Raw genomic sequence first — 13,075 nt, forward strand, 5'->3', positions numbered from 1 at the left:
AGTCAGGCTGTAATGAAAGAGTGGTATGACCAAAATTACACCACTGTGACCAATATTACACCACTGTGGAATTAGAGCCTGGACAGAAAGTGTGGGCCATGGAACCTGTGGAGCCCAGTGCCCTTCAGGACCGTTAGACTTATAAGGTGATTGAGAAAAAAGGTAAAGCTACTTACGTGGTGGATCTTAAGACCCCCAGACAACCCCACAGGGTGCTTCACATCAATTACCTCAACCCACACTTTAAGAGGTCTGAGCTCACCATGCTGATAGTGACTGATGGGACAGAGGAAGAGGAGAGTGAGCCTCTCCCTGGCCGCCTAGCCTACTGGTTTGACGGCCTTCTCAGCTGCATACCTGGATGACATAGCGGTCTTCAGTAGTAGTTCGGAGGGCCATCCTTTTCACCTCCAGAAATTGCTTTAGGCCTGGCAAAAGACAGGCTTGACTATCAAGGCCAGTAAGTGCCGGATAGGTCAGGGGTCTGTGGTGTACTTGGGAGACCTGATGGGCAGGGCGAAGGTGCAACCCCTTCAGGCAAAGATAGAAACCATCATGACCATCATGAGTGAGGAGAGAGCATTCTTGGCCCTCACTGGATACTATAGGAGGTTTGTCAAGGGCTATAGCACCATTGATGCCCCTTTGACAGAGCTAACTTAGAAGAAGCAGGCCAGAAATGAGATTTGGACAGAGGCAATCGCAAAAACGCATTTGACTCCCTGAAGCAACCCATGTGCACAGGTCCTGTGGTCATGAGCCCTGACTTCTCCCAGGAGTTTATCGTTCCAACAGATGCCCCATGGCATGGTAGAGAGGCAGTACTCTCACAGCTCAATGAAGAGGGCCTGGGCCAACCTGGAGCCTTCATCTTAAGGAGGTTACTCTCCAGGAAACAAAGGTGGAGTGCACCAGAAAGAGAAGCCTGTGCTGTGGTCTAGGCCCTGAAGAAGTTGAGGCCATACCTGTTCAGGACTCACTTCCTGATTCAGACAGACCACAGGACCCTCAGGTGCCTCATGCAAATGAGGGGTGAAAATCCCAAATTGTTGACGTGGTCCATTTTACAACGGGGGATAGACTTCAGGATGGAATACACGCCAGAAGTAGACCACGCCAATGTTTACGGTCTCCCCAGGTGTTTCCGTCTCAGTGATGAGAATTCCCTAGAGCACAGCTTTCCAAACTTTTCATGTTGGTGACACACTTTTTGGAGATGCATCATTTTGTGACACAGTAAGGCAGTGTAGCGAGCGAGCGAGCCCGAACCACCTACGGGGAGTTTGGCGGGTTCACCCCCCGGTAGAACATTTTGAAATACAAGTGGGCAAAACGTCTCCATCTGTCTGTCTCCCTCCCTCTGCCTGTCTCCCTTGGTCTGTCTCCCTCCCTCTGTCTCCCTCCCTCTGTCTGTTGCTCTCTGTCTGTCGCCCTCTGTCTGTCGTCCTCTGTCTGTCGCCCTCTGTCTGTCGCCCTCTGTCTGTCGCCCTCTGTCTGTCGCCCTCTGTCTGTCGCCCTCTGTCTGTCGCCCTCTGTCTGCCGCCCTCTGTCTGCCGCCCTCTGTCTGCCGCCCTCTGTCTGTCGCCCTCTGTCTCTGACCCTCTGTCTCCGTCCCTCTGTCTCCGTCCATCTGTCTCTCCCTCCATCTGTCTCCCCCTCCCTCTGTCTCCCCCTCCCTCTGTCTCCCCCTCCCTCTGTCTCCCCTCCCTCTGTCTCCCCTCCCTCTGTCTCCCTCCCTCTGTCTCCCTCCCTCTGTCTGTCTGTCTCCCTCTCCTTCCCTCTGTCTCTGTTAGATTCCGGGAAACCGGACATATTGCTGCTAACGGAGACTTGGCTCATTGAGGAGTCTGCCCCTGACATTCTTGCTGCAATCCCCACTGGCTATCATATCCTCCAAGCGAACAGAGCTTCTGGTAGGCCTGGAGGTGGGGTAGCAGCGATTGTTAAATCTCCCCCTCCCTCTGTCTCCCCCTCCCTCTGTCTCCCCTCCCTCTGTCTCCCCTCCCTCTGTCTCCCCTCCCTCTGTCTCCCCTCCCTCTGTCTCCCTCCCTCTGTCTCCCTCCCTCTGTCTGTCTGTCTCCCTCTCCTTCCCTCTGTCTCTGTTAGATTCCGGGAAACCGGACATATTGCTGCTAACGGAGACTTGGCTCATTGAGGAGTCTGCCCCTGACATTCTTGCTGCAATCCCCACTGGCTATCATATCCTCCAAGCGAACAGAGCTTCTGGTAGGCCTGGAGGTGGGGTAGCAGCGATTGTTAAATATCCTATCCGATTCTCCGCCCTGACTACTGTCGGTATCCCTTTGGTCGACTACCTTGTGCTGAGACTGGAATCCCCTGTGACCCCCTTTATCTGTCTCCTAGTCTACCGCCCTCCCCAGCACATGCCCGACTTCCCTACGATGTTCGGGGACATGCTCTCCCAACTTGTCATTAATAATTCTAAAATTTTAGTCTTAGGTGACTTTAATTATTGGCCCTTTGATGTAAAAGAGAGTGCTTGCTCTGCTACATTCTCTGATCTCCTATCTAGTATGAATTGTCTCCCACACATAAAATCAGCAACCCACATTAAGGGTCACATCTTGGACCAGGTTTGGACCTCCAACCTGGACATATCTGCCCCCCTCATCTCACCCTGCTTATGGTCCGACCATTTTATAATTTCCTTTTCTCTTATGGCTACCCCCTGCCTTAGCAGAGCTTTGGAGGGCAACCTCTCGGCCCGGAATTGGAATAGGGTCGATCTCAGTAAATTTGTCACCTTACTTAGAACCTCTACCCCCCCTAATCTCGGCTCCATTGACACCCAAGCTTCTGCCCTCACACACTGGCTGGAGTCAGCCAGTGACATTGTGGCTCTGCTTAGACAGATTAAGCTTAAGCGCCTTCACGACGCTCAAAGGTGGTTCACTGAGGACCTCAAAGTCCTGAAGCTGGATCTTAGGCAGGCCGAGCGCCGGTGGCGACGCAGCTATGCTCCCGACAGGAAATTGCGGTTTACGACCCTGCTTAAAGAGTACAAAGCAGCGGTCCTACAGGCTAAGACCTCTTATTTTTCAAAAAAGATTGTTGACTCCGCCACCAAAACTAAAGATATTTTTTCCATCGTGGAGGAACTGTCAAACCCAGATAGGGTTACTATTAAACCTCTCCCTTCCCGTGCACTTTGTGACTCCTTAAATCAGTTCTTTGTGGAGAAAATTGCCAATATTAAAAACAGTATTTTGTCCTCGGCCCCGCCCCATCCCCTTAGGCCTGACTCTTCCCCGCCCTCCCCCAACCCCATGCAGCTGACTCAGATTCCTCCAATCTCGGAGATGGAGTTCCTAGCTCTCTTAAATAAGGTTGCCTCTGGATCCCCTATCGATTGTTGCCCTCCCCTGATCCTCCGTGAGGCCTTCACAGCCTGCCCCTCCCCCCCTTTGGCGCTGCTGAACAATTCTCTCTCCTCTGGCCTAGTCCCCGGGTCATTTAAAAGCGCTGAGGTTGTGCCCATCCTCAAAAAACCTACGGCAGACCCTACGGTCATGAGTAATTTCCGTCCCATTTCCCTTCTTCCCTACCTCAGCAAAGTTCTTGAGTCTCACGTCACTAACATCCTGAGTACTTTTATTGAAGACTCTCACTTTCTTGACTCCCAACAGGCCGGCTTCAGACCCAATCACTCCACGGAATCTGTTATACTCTCAGTAATGGAGGAACTGCGGAGAGGGGCGGACTCTAACATCAGTCAGGTTCTGGTGCTCCTGGATTTGTCGGCCGCCTTCGACACAGTCGACCATGATATCCTGGTCGGCCTTGTCGGGGAGGTTGGCATCCGGGGCACTGCCCTTGACTGGGTTCGCTCCTTTTTGAGCAACCGCCGCCAGGCTGTTCGGCTCTCTCAGTTTTCTGCTGACGGGGTCGGGCTGACCTGCGGCGTCCCGCAGGGTTCCTCCCTATCCCCTCTCCTTTTTAATTTATACCTGACCCCCCTTATTCGATCCTTACAAGGTAGCTGTGTCACCGCGTTCAATTACGCGGATGGCATCCAGCTGGTCTTCGATATTAACTCTGCAGACCCGTCCATCGACAACTTTCAATCTACTCTCTGTCACATCAGTGACTGGATGGGGGTGAATCACCTGAAACTCAACCCCGACAAGACAGAGTTGGTGCTTGTCGGGGGGGCTGCCAATCCTTGGAAATCCACCTTTTGGCCCACGAGGCTGGGTCCTCCCCCCAACCCTGTCAACTCAGTAAAAAGTCTTGGGGTTATCATCAGTAATGATCTTACGATGAAGCGCCAGTTCAATGCGGTAGTTTCCTCCAGTTTTTTTCAGTTAAGGAAAATACGAAAGATTGCCCGCTTCCTGATCACCGAGGCCCTTACCCTGGTCTTGCTGGCTTTACTCATCTCTAGGATAGACTACGCCAACTCCCTTTATGTTGGTATACCGGCATACCAACTAAAGAGGTTACAACTTGTCCAGAACCAGGCCGCACGGCTCATTTATCATCAGCCCAAACACCAACACGTCCGTCCTTTGTTAAAATCTCTCCACTGGCTCCCTGTCTCTGAGCGCTGCAAATTCAAATTAGGTTGTATTATTTTTAAGTCCCTCGCTGGTATAGGCCCTTTTTTTATTTCCTCACTACTGCACCCATTCATCCCCTCCCGCAATCTCCGGTCCTCCCATCTGGCCTTACTTCAGGTCCCTACCTTTAAACGCAAAAAACAGGGAGGACTGAGGTTCTCATTTCTTGCCCCACTTTTCTGTAACTCACTCCCTCTAGGTCTAAGACTTGCCTCTCCTTATACCAACTTCAGGTCCCTTCTTAAAACCCACCTGTTTTGTAATGCCTACAATTAACACTCCTGGCTCTACGGACTGCCTGTCTCCTTATGCTTTAGCCCCAAGAAACCGCTGGGTGTTAGTTGCGCTTTATAATTTTTTTTTACATTACATCTGTCTCCCTGTGACGCACTCCCTCTGTCTCACTCTGTCTCCCTCTGTCTCTCTCCCTCTCTCTCTCTCCCTCTCTCTCCCTCCCTCTCCGTCTCTCTGCCTCTCACTCTCTCTCTGCCTGTTTCAGTCTCTGCCTCGATCTGTCTGTCCCTGTCTCTGCCTCTCTCTCTCTGCCTGTTTCAGTCTCTGCCTCTATCTGTCTGTCCCTGCCTCTACCTGTCTGTCTGTCGCTGTCTCTCCCCATCTCCTTCCTTCTGTCTCCCTCCCTCTCCCTCCCTCTCTGTGTCTTTGCCTCTCTGTCTCTGTCTGTCTCAGTCTCTGCCTCTACCTGTCTGTCTCTGTCTCCCTCCCCCTGTCTCCCACTCTATCTCTCCCTCTCTATCTCTCCCTCTCTATCTCTCTCTCTCTATCTCTCCCGCTGTCTCTCTGCCTCTGTCTGTCTCAGTCTCTGCCTCTATCTGTCTGTCCCTGTCTCTGCCTCTATCTGTCTGTCTGTCCCTGTCTCTGTCTGTCCCTGTCTCCCTCCCTCTGTCTCTCCGTCTCTCTGTCTCTGCCTCTATCTGTCTACCCCGTCCCTGTCTGTCTCTATCTGACTGCCTGTCCCTGCCTCTGCCTCTGTCTGTCTCTGTCTCGATCTCTCTCTGTCTCCTCCTGCTCCCTCCCTCTGTCTGTCTCCCTCTGTCTGTCTCCCTCTGTCTGTCTCCCTCTGTCTGTCTCCCTCGGTCTTTCAGCCGCCCTCTGTCTGTCTCCCGCCCTCTGTCTGTCTCCCGCCCTCTGTCTGTCTCCCGCCCTCTGTCTGTCTCCCGCCCTCTGTCTGTCTCCCGCCCTCTGTCTGTCTCCCGCCCTCTGTCTGTCTCCCGCCCTCTGTCTGTCTCCCGCCCTCTGTCTGTCCCCATCCCTCTGTCTCTCTCCATCCCTCTGTCTCTCTCCATCCCTCTGTCTCCGTCCCTCTGTCTCCGTCCCTCTGTCTCCGTCCCTCTGTCTCCGTCCCTCTGTCTCCGTCCCTCTGTCTCCGTCCCTCTGTCTCTGTCCCTCTGTCTCCATCCCTCTGTCTCCGTCCCTCAGTCTCCGTCCCTCTGTCTCCGTCCCTCTGTCTCCGTCCCTCTGTCTCCGTCCCTCTGTCTCCGTCCCTCTGTCTCCCTCTGTCTCCCTCTTTGTCCATCTCCGTCCCTCTGTCTCCCTCTGTCTGTCTCCCTCTGTCTGTCTCCCTCTGTCTCCCTCTTGCTCCGTCTCCCTCCCTCTGTCTCCCTCTCCCTCTGTCTCCCTCTTTCTCCGTCTCCCTCCCTCCCTCTGTCTCCCTCTCCCTCCCTCTGTGTATCCCGGACTCCCTCCCTCTGTCTCCCTCCCTCTGTTTCCCTCTCTCTCTGTCTCCCACGTTTTCCCTCTCTCTCTGTCTCCCACGGTTTCCCTCCCTCTGTCTGTCTCCCTCCCTCTGTCACCCTCCGCCTCCCTCTCGATCTCTGTCCCTCTCTCTTGTCTCTCTGTCTCGTCCCTCTGTTTCGTCCCTCTGTCTCCCTCCCTCTGTCTCCCTCCCTCTGTCTCTCCCTCCCTCTGTCTCTCCCTCCCTCTGTCTCTCCCTCTCTCTGTCTCCCCCTCCCTCTGTCTCCCCCTCCCTCTGTCTCTCCCTCCCTCTGTCTCTCCCTCCCTCTGTCTCTCCCTCCCTCTCTCCCTCCCTCTGTCTCCCTCCCTCTGTCTCCCTCCCTCTGTCTCCATCCCTCTGTCTCCATCCCTCTGTCTCCATCCCTCTGTTCTCCAACCCTCTGTCTCCAACCCTCTGTCTCCGTCCCTCTGTCTCCGTCCCTCTGTCTCCATCCCTCTGTCTCCCTCTGTCTCCCTCTTTGTCCATCTCCGTCCCTCTGTCTGTCTCCCTCTGTCTCCCTCTTTCTCCGTCTCCCTCCCTCTGTCTCCCTCTCCCTCCCTCTGTGTATCCTGGACTCCCTCCCTCTGTTTCCCTCTCTCTCTGTCTCCCACGGTTTCCCTCTCTCTCTGTCTCCCACGGTTTCTCTCTCTCTGTCTCCCACAGTTTCCCTCCCTCTGTCTGTCTCCCTCCCTCTGTCGCCCTCCGCCTCCCTCTCAGTCTCCAGCCCTCTCTCTCGTCCCTCTGTCTCGTCCCTCTGTCTCGTCCCTCTGTTTCGTCCCTCTGTCTCTCCATCCCTCTGTCTCTCCCTCCCTCTGTCTCTCCCTCCCTCTGTCTCTCCCTCCCTCTGTCTCTCCCTCCCTCTGTCTCTCCCTCCCTCTGTCTCTGCCTCCCTCTGTCTCTCTCTCCCTCTGTCTCCCTCCCTCTGTCTCCCTCCCTCTGTCTCCTTCCCAATGATTTTTTTTTAATGCAGACGGCCTGGTGAAAATGGATGTTACACAAACTGAGTTGCAGAAATAGATATCTGTATTTTATGAGTATTGCAAACTCAATAAGTTGACATTGAATATAATAAAACAAAAATGTTGCTTTTCAGTCACAAAGCAACGCCATTTAAGTGGTATATTGGCAAAGCAAAGGTGGATGATCCAACTTCATACAGATACTTTTTTTTTTGTTGTTGTTTTTTTTTGGTGCAAGACGTTTATTAATTACTGTCAGGTGTACACAGCGTCACGCCTACAACCCGGAGGCTGGCCGCTATTGGTATAGATACTTAGGATGGTATGATGCATAAAAAAATACTTCATATATAGTGCTTCACAGATGTTATCCGAACCTAATGACAGTATGCATATTCCATATGAACAGTCAATTCGTCTCACTTTTTTACATTTTTTGTTAAACTTTAGCATGTGCGGGATCTAATCTAGAAGTGGGAAGAATTCATGCGTCAGTACAGAGGTGGGCCTACATCAAGGTATGGTATACCACACACTGCACATCTCGATATATAGCATAGTAGAGCCGGAGGGGCCATTGTCACCTGCAGAGGGAACGGTTCTATCTACCATAAACATAGCATATAACAGTTAATTATACAGCATCACTCGAGATTGAAGTCCCCACGCAGGTGGCAGAAGCAGCCCACAAAGTGAGGAAGGGGGGGGGGACAGTGACGCCAGCAATTGAGAGCCCATCCGCATTCCACATTCTCCCCTTTGTCATTGCCCATGTGGGCTTCAACAGTGTCCCATCAGCGCAATTCCCAAATCATCAATCACAGGCCTCCTCCGCAGCCATCTCTAGCAAATAGCAGTTTAGCGGAGCCCATATGTCAGTAGGTCTAGAGGTGACAGGTAACAGTTCAGAGTAGGTATGCAATTGTTCTTGACAGTACACCATGTCTTGTACCCAATCCTTGAATTTGGGGGCCCTTCCCCTCCCCCACCTGCACGCCACTCTACGCTTGGCCAACAGCATAGCAAGTGCCACATACCTGCGGTAGGCTGCCTGAAGCGGTTCCACATAACCCAGCAGTGCCAAGATCGGGGACGGGTTTACCAACGTGTGAATCATTTTGGATATGGCCTGAAAAACTTGATCCCAATAGTGGCGCACGTGATCACATCCCCATGCAAGATGGAAGAAATCAGCCCCTGGAGCTCCACATCTATCACAACTGTCAGTGGCCCTTAACTGGAATCTGTGCAGTCGTGCCGGTGTATGATATAATCTGTGTATAAATTTGTAGTGAATAATCCTGTATCTACTGCTGGATGATATGCGCTCCGTCTGCTGCAGACAGAAATCCCACTGTCTGTCAGTGAGCAGTATGGCTAACTCCTGATTCCATTTCTCCCTGGCCGGCAAGGCTCCATAGTCCATATCAGCACGGATCGATTTGTATAGTGTGGATACCAGTTTGTTGGGATTATCATGCAGAAGAATGTTCTGTAGTGGGACAAGTATAGGAGGTTCATGTGGGAACTCAGGTGTAACCGCCCGCAAACCTTGCCTGAGTCTGACATAATAAAACAGATCTAGCGGTGTCTGTTGTATCCCTTCATATAGCTGTTCTCTGGAACGAAACTTGCCATTATGGAACAGATCCCCCCATGTCTGGACATGTATCTTCTTCAGTAGTTTCTGGAAGCCTGCTTCTTGTAAAAGCGGTAACTGTGGGTGATAAGCCAGAGGCAACAATGGGGCGTATAGGAGCTGCAGGTCAAGTCTTGAGCTTATGTGTCGCCACGCAGTTACGGTGCTCAATACTGTATTGGGGTCTTATCTCTGCCTTCTATCGGGGAGTAGAAGGCACCTTCGAGTGGAATTGGGTGGGCTAGCCAGTGTTCAGCCGCCGATTGAGGCATATATCTAGGCTGTCGTACTCAGAAGTAAGCAAAGTGGGCCTGGGCTGCGCGGTAATAAAGTTCGAAATCCGGAATGCCAAAGCCGCCCTGTGAGTAAGGCCTGATAAGGATCTCCCATTTGAGTCTCGGTGTTTTCCCGCCCCAGACTAATTTAATCAATTTGGTGCGTAGCAGCCGAAAGAAAAAGGCACCGGGGTGGAATGGTATGTTCAGAAAGAGATATAGGAGCTGGGGGAGTATCACCATCTTAATTAGGGAGGCCCTTCCGGCCATGGACAAGGGGAGGGCAATCCACCTGGAGATATTATCACTGATTTTATCCATCACCGTGCCGTAATTAGCCCGAATCAACGCCTCCCTATCTTTTTCAACGTGTATTCCCAGGTATTTAAAATCTCCCTCACACCAGGCAAGCGGATAGTCCAATGCAAATCGATGTGTCGAGGCGGTAAGTGGGAAAATACAAGACTTCGTCCAGTTAATCTGGACGCCGGAGAGAACTCCAAACCGTATGAACTCCCTAAGGATGGGATTCAGGTTCTCAGAAGGGTGACGAACATATAACGTAATGTCGTCGGCATACATTGAGATTAGTATCTGCCTTTGAAAACAGCGCAACGCACTATCCCGATGATGTTGACGTAGTTTAGCTGCGAGGGGTTCTGTGGCGATGGCAAACAGGAGCGGGGAGAGGGGGCAGCCCTGTCTGGTCCCCCTGGAGACCGGGAATGCCGAGGACAATTTGCCATTAATGAGGACCTTGGCCTCCGGGCTCGTATATAACAATCTAACCCAGGATATGAAGATAAGTGGAAAGCCCATGCGTTCGAGTACTCGGAAGACATAATCCCACTCCAATGAATCAAACGCTTTAGTGGCGTCTAAAAAAATAGCCGCCATTGGCAGGTCCTCATGAACTGAATCATAGACTGAAAAAAATGTGCGGAGGTTATGCGACGTTGCCCTGCCCGGAACAAATCCAGCCTGATCCGGGAGTATTAGGTCAGGCAATAGAAGGCTAAGGCGTGCAGCAATCAATTTGGCGAGAATCTTCTCGTCGCAGTTTAGTAGGGACAGGGGCCTATACGAATCACATTTGTTAGCAGGCTTCCCCGGCTGGAGAAGGGACGTAATGAGGGCCATTCTCATGGAGGCAGGGAGGTGACCAACCTCCAAAGCATCTTCATACACTTCGCGCAGCACCGGTGCCATGAAATCTATAAAGGTCTTATAAAATTCAATCGGAATTCCGTCTAACCCGGTAGCCTTACCAGACTTCATGTGCATGATAGCCTCCCTCACTTCATCTAGTTCGAACGGGGCACTTAGAAAGGCTCTCTGTGAATCGCTCAGCCATCCCAATGATACATCTGCCAGGTAGTCATCTAGTGTTAGTTCTCCTATTCTAGTCGAGGAATACAACGTACTATAGTGTCCTACAAATTCATTTAATAAGTGAGTGGTGTCCCTGAGCAGTAACCCTTCTGCTGTCTCCAATTCAAGTATGACAGTAGGCGAACGCATAAGTCTGATCGTTGCGGCCAAGGCCTTCCCGGGTCTCTCGCCCTCCCCATATCTTCTGGCCACCCAGTGTTTGTTCCTGAACTTCACCTCCCGTGCAGCTTCATCAGTATACTCCGATAACTTATCCCGAATCACCTGTAGTGTATCACTCCCAGGGCGAATTCGGAGTGTATCATCCGCGTTTCTAAGGTCTGACTCCAACGTCTTCAATCTATTCAAGATACTTTTAAGCACCCCAGAACCTTTCGACATGCAAAGCCCTCTGAGTGTGACTTTAAATGCATCCCATATAGTCTCAACATCCTGTACTGAATCTTTGTTACGTTTAAAAAATTCTAAGCATTCATCCCGTAATTCTTCTTGGAATTCGGTATCTAGTAGCATCTTGGACTGCATACGCCATGCTGTGACAGGGGGGCCCAATTCAGTGCCCCGCAATGTGATAATTACTGGCGAGTGATCTGAATATGTTCTGGGGAGATGCGCCGAATGCACAAGTGATGTGTAAAGTTGGGGCGTGAACAGTATATAATCCAGTCTGGCCCATGATCTCGCCTGAGCAGTGAAATGTGTACCCTCCCCCTGTGTCCCGTGCATAGATCTCCATGCGTCTAAGAGATTATTACCTTCAATCATTGCACGAAGAACCTCCCTCCCCTTGGTATAATGATGGGGGGCGGGGTGTGACCTGTCTAGGGCAGGGTCTAGGGACATGTTAAAATCAACCCCCCAAATGAGATGCTGCGTCCAGTTTCCACAATTGCTGCCCACATATCAGTAAAGTACTGTGGGTCATCCACGTTAGGTCCGTAGCAGCAGGTCAGTGTCACAGCCATACGGCCCAGTCGGCCCCACATCAAGCAAAATCTCCCCTGTGAGTCTGTCTTAGAGCCCGCCAAATGGAAAGGCGTGTTTCTTTTTACCAAAATAGCCGTACCCCATGCATAAGAGGAATATGACGAGAACACTGCATAAGAGGCCCATCTTTTCCCAAAGGAGGGTAATCCATGCGGCTTGAAATGCGTTTCCTGGAGGAAAGCAATATGGATATTATGACGATCAAGATAGCCCAGTATTTGCCGTCTTTTCCTAGGATCACCCAGCCCTCTCACGTTCCATGTGATTATATTCAAGTGTGTGTCCCCCATGTATGCAATTGGATATATGAACCAAAAATCGAGGTGCCTTGAATGGCGCACTCACCACCACTAAGTAGCGGTCCCATCACGAGCCACAGGCGCCCAGAGCGCCCCAGGGAGAGCGAAGGACACAGAAGACCGGCAGTGCCCCCGCCCTCACCGGTGTCTCGCTTCAATGCAGAGCGCACACATCGCATATCTAGCCCACACTCATCCTCGACGCAGTTGAACAATCCCATATCCAAACCTAGAAGCAGCTCTTCGATACCCGTCGTACATGCATTGAACATAAACCAAACAATTCCCCCAACAGTGCATCCCTCCCGCCCACTCACAATATATCCCAGCAAGCAACTAGTGCGCGCAGAAATAGCAGGAGCAGTCACCTCCCATCTCACCTCGTGACAACTATGCAGCACATCTAAGAAGATACAATCCTTGCTAACTGCATTCCTCCCATGCAAAACATCCCGCCCGCCTCCCCCCACCCACTGAATCATCCCCAACTTGCCAGCATCCCAAGCCCTCACCCCACCCAGCAGGTGCCCAAACCACCCGAACATCACTAGAAACAGAAACGAGTGTCTTGGGGTATACCCATTAGGGGTCATCCGAGGTGCACGTCCGTCCACCCCCCATTCCTCCCGCTCCGTAGAAGTCCGCCCCTGAAGTCTCTATCCAGAGGGGAAAGGGGGGTAGGGGGGTGAGTGCCCGGCATACGTTACCACCTGCAGTCCGGTACCCGTCCATGGTACCCTTCAAAGCCATCGCAGTCTCCATATACAGTAGTAAAACCATACCACGTAACAAAACAAGTACCATGTTCCAACAGCATGGTTAATCTCAGCAACAAAGAGCAGTTGTCCTTCTAGTCAGAACTCGAGTCATGCTGGCCTTCAGCATCTGTAGGTTGTCGTCCACGTTTAGGCAAAGTTTTAATATAATCCTCAACTTGCTGTGGGTTGACAAAAAAATGTTGTGTGCCCTGATGGGTAACTCGCAGTTTGGCTGGGTATAAAAGGGCATAGTCAATGTGCAGATCCCGAAGTTTCCTCTTAACAGTAAGGAATTTCCGCCGATGTTCTTGTACCACTGGGGTAAAGTCAGGGTAAATAGAAAATGTCACTCCATCGTGCGTGAGGTTCTGGTTCGCCCGCGCCGCTCGGAGCGCCGCATCTCGATCTCTATAGTTGAGCAGGCACGCAATGATGGGTCTCAGCGGTGCTCCTG

This window comes from Lissotriton helveticus, chromosome 12, assembly GCF_964261635.1.
Source record: "Lissotriton helveticus chromosome 12, aLisHel1.1, whole genome shotgun sequence".
NCBI classification, from domain to species: domain Eukaryota; kingdom Metazoa; phylum Chordata; class Amphibia; order Caudata; family Salamandridae; genus Lissotriton; species Lissotriton helveticus.